The sequence below is a fragment of the Galeopterus variegatus genome, unplaced genomic scaffold, assembly GCF_000696425.1.
Source record: "Galeopterus variegatus unplaced genomic scaffold, G_variegatus-3.0.2 Scaffold1334, whole genome shotgun sequence".
Taxonomy (NCBI): domain Eukaryota; kingdom Metazoa; phylum Chordata; class Mammalia; order Dermoptera; family Cynocephalidae; genus Galeopterus; species Galeopterus variegatus.
Window position 1 is genome coordinate 406437 of NW_007727445.1, and position 6785 is coordinate 413221.

General features: G+C 38.3%; 1 pseudogene; it reads left to right on the forward strand.

Moving 5' to 3' along the window:
• Nucleotides 1-1849: 1849 nt before the first annotated feature.
• Nucleotides 1850-2946, forward strand: LOC103593383 (annotated as a pseudogene).
• The last annotated feature ends 3839 nt before the right edge of the window (nucleotides 2947-6785 follow it).

Genomic DNA, 6785 nt, shown 5'->3' on the forward strand with positions numbered 1-6785 from the left:
TGTCTTTTTCCATCCTTTAATGTTTCACTTGTTCGTGTCTTGAATCTAAAGTGTGTCTTTTGTAAACAGCATATAGTGGTCTCATGTTTTTTTTAAAAAACTTATTCTGCCAATCTCCTCCTTTTAATTTGATAGTTTAATCCATTTATATTTAATAAAATGACTGATAAAACAGAATTTATTTCTTCCATTGTGCTATTTGTTTTTATATATATTATGTCTGTTGTGTTCCCCAGTTCCTTGAGTACTGCATGCTTTTGTGTTATATAGATATTTTATAGTGTACCATTTTAGTTATGTCTCAATTTCTTTTACCATATATATTCATAGTTATTTTATTAGTGGTTGCCCTTTGTATTACAATCAACATTTTAATTTATAACAATCTGGTTCAATATAATACCAATTTCATTATAGTAGTATCAAAAATTTTGCTTCTATACAACTCTGTCTCTTCCTCCTTTATGCTGTTATTTTTACAAATTAGATTGCATACCCTTTAACACAGACTTATAATTATTGGTTTATGTCATTTTTTTTTTTAAAGATGACCAGTAAGGGGATCTTAACCCTTGACTTGGTGTTGTCAGTACCACGCTCTCCCAAGTGAGCAACCGGCCATCTCTATATAGGCTCCAAACCCATGGCCTTGGTGTTATCAGCACTGCACTCTCCCGAGTGAGCCACAGGCTGGCCCTTACGTCATTGTTTTTTAAATCAGATAGAAGAAAAAAAAATTACAAACAAAAATACATTTATGCTGTCTTTTATATTTATCTATGTAGCTACCTTTACCAGCACTCAATTTCTTCAGGTAGGTCTGAGTTACTGCCAAATATTTTTAAATTTTGGGCTAAAAGACCTCCTTTAGTATTTCTTTTAGTACAGGTGTGCTAGCAACGAATTCTCTTAGTTTTTTTAAAATCTGGAAATATCTAATTTCCCCTTTATTTTTGAAGGATAGTATTGCTGTATACAGAATCCTCGATTGACAGTTTTTACTTTCATTATTTTTAATATGTCATACCACTACCTTATGTTTTCTTTGGTCTCTGATAAGAAATGACCTGTCAATTTTATTGAGAAGCCATTGTATGTGATAAATCACTTCTCACTTGCAGATATCAAGATTATTTGTCTTCATTCTTTAAGGGATTGATCGTAATGTATTGAGGTATAACTCTCTTTTAGTTTATTCTACTTAAAGTTCAGGGACCTACTTAGATGCATAAAGTAGTGTTTTTCCTCAAATTTTTGGAAGCTTTCAGCTATTACTTCTTCAAATATTGGTCTGGCCTTTTCTCTTCTCTCCTTCTTGGTCTGTCATTATGCGTATATTGGTACTCTCAATAATTTCTCACAGGTCTCTGAGGCTTTGCCATTTTTCTTCATTCTTTTTCTTTTTGTTCCTTAGTCTGGATAATCTCAATTGACCAATTTTATTTCTCAGTTTATCAGTTTTGAGGTTTGCTAATTTTTTCTTATGTCTCTCAAATCTGCTGCTGAGACCTGTAGTGAATTTTTCATTTATTACACTTTTCAACTTCAGAATTTCTCTTATGTTCCTTTTCAATATTTCTGTCTCTTTATCTCTTCATGTTTTCTATCTGGTGAAACATTGTTCTCATACTTTACTTCTTTAGGCACATACTCCTTTGAGTCTTTGAATGTATTTAAAGTAGATGATTTAAAGACTTTTCTAAAGTGGCAGCCCAGAAGGCCTGGTATGTGGGTCTGTGGCAGTTCGGGGTCCACCCATGGGCTGCTGTGTGAGCGGGCAGTCCGGTTCCTCTCATCCCCTGCCCACTGCCACCGCAGCTGTGATTCAGTGGCAGATGGTGCTGGGCAGATGGAAAACCTAATGACAGTTTCCACATTCGCCTCCATCTGCATCATGGGTGCCAATGCTTTGGCATTAAAGAAAGAGATTAGTCCAGAGCATTTTCCAGTCAATGAGCACTATTTCGGATTAGTCAGTTTTGGAAATACCTGCTACTGCAATTCAGTTCTTCGAGCACTTTATTTTTGTTGTCCATTTTGGGAAAAAGTTCTAGCATGCAAGAGTCAATTTAGGAAGAAGGGGAGCTTTCTTGCGTGATTAGCGGATCTCTTCCATAGTAAAGCCACTCAGAAGAAAAGGCTGGAGTAATACCTCCTATGAAGTTCATGACAAGGTTACGGAAAGAAAATGAGCTTTTTGTTAACTACATGCAACAAGATGCTCTTGAGCTCTTAAATCACCTACTTAATACAACTGCTGGGTATTTTACAGGAAGAGAGAAAGCAGGAAAAACAAAGTGGTCGCTTGCCTAATGATAATATTGATAGTGAAAATAATAACTGCAAACCAGACCCAAGGTGGGTTCATGAGATTTTTTCAGGGAATATTAACTAATGAATCCAGATGTCTTGCTTGTGAAACTATAAGTAGTAAAGGTGAAGATTTTTTTAGACCTTTCAGTTGATGTGGAGCAAAACACATCAATTACTCACTGCCTAAGGGATTTTAGCAACACAGAAACTCTATGCAGTGAATACAAATATTACTGTGAGGAGTGTCACAGCAAACAGGAAGCACACAGGTGGGTGAAAGTTAAAAAACTGCCCATGATTCTAAGTCTGCACCTGGAGAGACTGAAAGGTGAAGACCGATACACAAAACTTTCTTACTGGGTAGCCTTTCCTTTAGAACTTCCTCTGTGTAACACTTCAGGTGATGCCACCAGCCCTGACAGAATTTACGACCTCGTTGCTGTTGTGGTTTGCTGTGGAAGCAGTCCTACTCGACGTCATTATATTGCAATAGTTGAGCCATGATTTTTGGTTGTTGTTTGATGTCAACATTATAGAAAAAAATAGATGCACAAGCTATTGGAGAAGTCTACGGATTGACATCAGATATCCCAAAGAACTGAGTCTGATTACATCCTTTTCTATCCGTCTTGAGGGGGAACCATGATAAAGAGATACTTTCTGCCTCATTTCTTCTCTGATTATTTCAGAAAGGATCAAACTGATTTTTTAAGAGGAGAGAAATGCAGGAAGATCAGGGGGCAGTAGCATTCTTTGCACACAATGAAGCAAAGACGATGGATTAACAAGCCCTTCCTGTCATGGTAGTTGATTTATTTGCTCAGGTATCATGCTGTCTGTGCAGTTCCATACAACAAAGAAGTGAAATCGGAGATACCAGCTCCTCTTGCAAAGCAAACGTCCAGCCATCGAGTCGCATTTTCTCTTTATTAATTGCACCAATAATGATTTGAATTCCTTGAGGGTGCAGTAGAAAGAATTGGAATCTGTGCTAGGTTGTATTGATAATTTAAAGAGGTGCTTTTCAACATACTGCATAAACTCGCGTATGTTCAGTGTGAGTAGAAGCAGACTCAGTGGTCTTTTCAGCGTAACCAGAAATCGTTTTGGGCCCAACACTTGCAGTTGCCTTCCTGATGTAAAAAATGAACCGATACTAGAATCCACTGTCAGGAGGACAAGTATGTTTTGCTTCTGAGAAGAAGTATAATAATATACAGTAGATGTATATGTAGGAAACAATTGGTCAACAGTGGCTTTTTGTTTCCACAAGGGGAAAGGCTGGCTTTGTAATCATAATGTTTTCCTTAAAACTGGTAGAGTTTAAGAATTGTATGATGATGCTGTGAGTAAATTTGCGTATTTTTATTTTTATTATTTATTTATTTATTTTAAAAAAGATGACTGGTGAGGGGATCTTACCCTTGACTTGGTGTTGTCAGCACCACGCTCTCCCAGGTGAGCTAACCAGCCATCCCTTTACGGGATCCGAACCAGTGGCCTTGGTGTTATCAGCACCACACTCTCCCGAGTGAGCCACGGGCTGGCCCATAATTTGAGTATTTTTAAATTAGTTTTTGTTAGTTTAATTTTTTTGTTTGTTTATATTTTTAAAGCAAATTGTAAGTTCTATCTGAAATCAGTAAGATACCTTGAGAAAAATTGCAGTGAGAGGAGGTAAGTATTCTTTTTCAGGAGGAACTGATATCTCTAGTTAAATATTTGTCCTTTTGTTCTAGTTTATAAGTCAGTTATTTTATTCAGCTTTAATTTTCATAAAATAAAAAGCTATCAAAAATTTCCTATAGTTGTTGGAATGTTAAGAGAAATCCTGGTGCAGAGGTTGTATATCAATCTTTAGAATTCTTAAATATTCTAATGTTTCAAGTTGAGGACATGCTTGGAAGATTTATGTCATAGCAGTTGTGTTATTTTTAAATATAATTTTTCGGGCCGGCCTGTGGCTCACTCGGGAGAGTGTGGTGCTGATAACACCAAGGCCATGGGTTCGGATCCTATATAGGGATGGCCGGTTTGCTCACTGGCTGAGCGTGGTGCTGACAACACCAAGTCAAGGGTTAAGATCCCCTTACCGGTCATCTTTAAAAAAAAAAAAAAAAAATATAATTTTTCATGCTGGAACCCTAGCAGCCTGGAAAACTGCTAAAAAACCTTTTAAAGTTTAAATTTTCTTTTTTTTATTGAACATAATTGATTGTACATATTTTGGGGGTACAGTGTTGATTTTTGTGTACAGTGTTGTTATTTGTGTACAATATATGATGATCGAATCAATATTATTAGCATATTCATTATTACAAATCATAATTATTCTTTGTGCCCCTTACCCAATTTCTCCCTAACCCCCGCTCTCCCTTCCCCTTTCTTGCCTCTAGTAACCATAGATTTGTTCTGTCCTTCTGAAAGCTCAACGCATTATTGTGGTCTTGTCTTTTCCTTCCTTCCTTCCTTCCTTCCTTCCTTCCTTCCTTCCTTCCTTCCTTCCTTCCTTCCTTCCTTCCTTCTTATACATACTAGCTGTTCACTCAGTAATTTGAACCTGGACCTGTTTCACTTACTATGCTTCTTTTGGGGAGAGAAAGGAGAATTGGAGGTGAACAATGAAATGCTTAAATTTGGACAGGATGGCAAATTTGGGGATATGTGATTTTACAGTTCCTTCCTTCCTCTCTCTGTCTCTCTCTTTCTTTCTTTCTTTCCCTCCCTTCCTTCCTTCCTTCCTTCCTAGCACTCACTTGTGAGTGAGGACATGCAGTATTTCTCTTTCTGTATCTGGCTTATTTCACTTAACATAATTTTCTCCAAGCTCATCTATGCTGTTGCAAATGGCAGAATTTCATTCTTTTTTACTGCTGAGTAATAGTCCATTGTGTATATATACCACATTTTCCTTATCCAGTCATCTGTCAATGGACATTTAGGTTGGTTCCATGAAGACTAAATTTTAATGAAGTAGACCAGTAATACAAAAAACAAGTCCCCCCCAGTGCCTTTACAAATCTTACTGGAAGAGAGTTCAGAAATTAAAATTTGTATTTTTTTTTTTAAAAGATGACCAGTAAGGGGATCTTAATCCTTGACTTGGTGTTGTCAGCACCACGCTCACCCAGTGAGCAAACCGGCCATCCCTGTATGGGATCTGAACCCGTGGCCTTGGTGTTATCAGCACTGCACTCTCCCGAGTGAGCCACAGACCGGCCCCAAAATTTGTTTTTTAGACTTCATTCTGTTGGGAGTTTTAAGAAGTAATATATGTCATGTAAAATGTATGTAAACTCTTGCAGTTGACATTTTTCCATGCATCAGTAAATTGTCAGACAGTGCCTGAATGTAACTTGCAGAAAATAATTGAACATTATGTTCAAAATAATAGCAATCAGGTCTTGGATGTTCTTTATCCAACTCTTTCAGGCAGTAATTTTTAAAAAAAATACTGTAATTTTCTAAGAATTAAAAAAAAATTCTTTAAAAAAAATTTTAAAAATTCTGTAATTTTCACTAAGACTGTTGACTGTGGAAAACAAACAGCAAAAAATAATGTTTTTTCATCTGCTACTATTGAAAGGGAGCATGGATGAAGGAAGCACGCGAGACCCGGGCTGACAGTTCACCAGAGAAGTTCCACTTTATTCAAGGACTGCGCTTATATTTATAGGGAGCTGCGTTTTGGGTTTGGATAGGGAATGGATGGGGCGATAGCTGATTGGACGGGGCTGAGCAGGGGGTGAGCCTTCACCTGTGACTGGTTGAGGTTTGGCGCCGGTGGGCTTTTACTGCAGAGAAGAACCTGGAAGGGCGCCATATTGCCAGGGAGTGCCTTCCCCCTCCCCCTCCGCTTGAGTGCCCACAGTATCCTTACATTCCTCCCTTTTTTCTCTGTTGTGGGAATGGGTCATCGTAATCTCCAAGCTGCTTCCTGCTAAACGGGGGCGTAGTGGGGAAAGAGGAATTGGGAGGAGACAAGAGACCCACCATTATGCCCCAGAGAAAAGCAGAATATACAGTGATTTTAAAGGGGGAAAACTCTAGAAAAGTTCCCTGAAGCCACAGGTCAGTTATTGGCTGAGTCCAGTGTGTGTAGGAGGTTGTAGGGGAGAGCATCCAGGCGTCCGTGGCCAATACTTCCAGGAACAGGGACCATTGGCGATGTAGATCCATTTAACAGCGGGCTAGCTGATCCGATGAAGAGCGGGCAGGATCCTTGGTGGCCAGAAGCTGGTAATTTCTAAGTAAAAGCTGGTTAAAAGTTTGGTTAGAAATTCTTCCAAGTTGAGTTTGAATGAATTTTATAATGTAGGGCAGAAAAAGACAGGCTATAAATATAAGAGCAAGGGGTCCTAATATTGGCCATACCCAGGTCAGAAGTGAGCCTTGGGAAAAAGAGGAGAAAGGATCAGGGCGGTTGGCTCTGAGGTCTGAGGCTAGGTTGGTGAGTTTGACAATATTGGTTT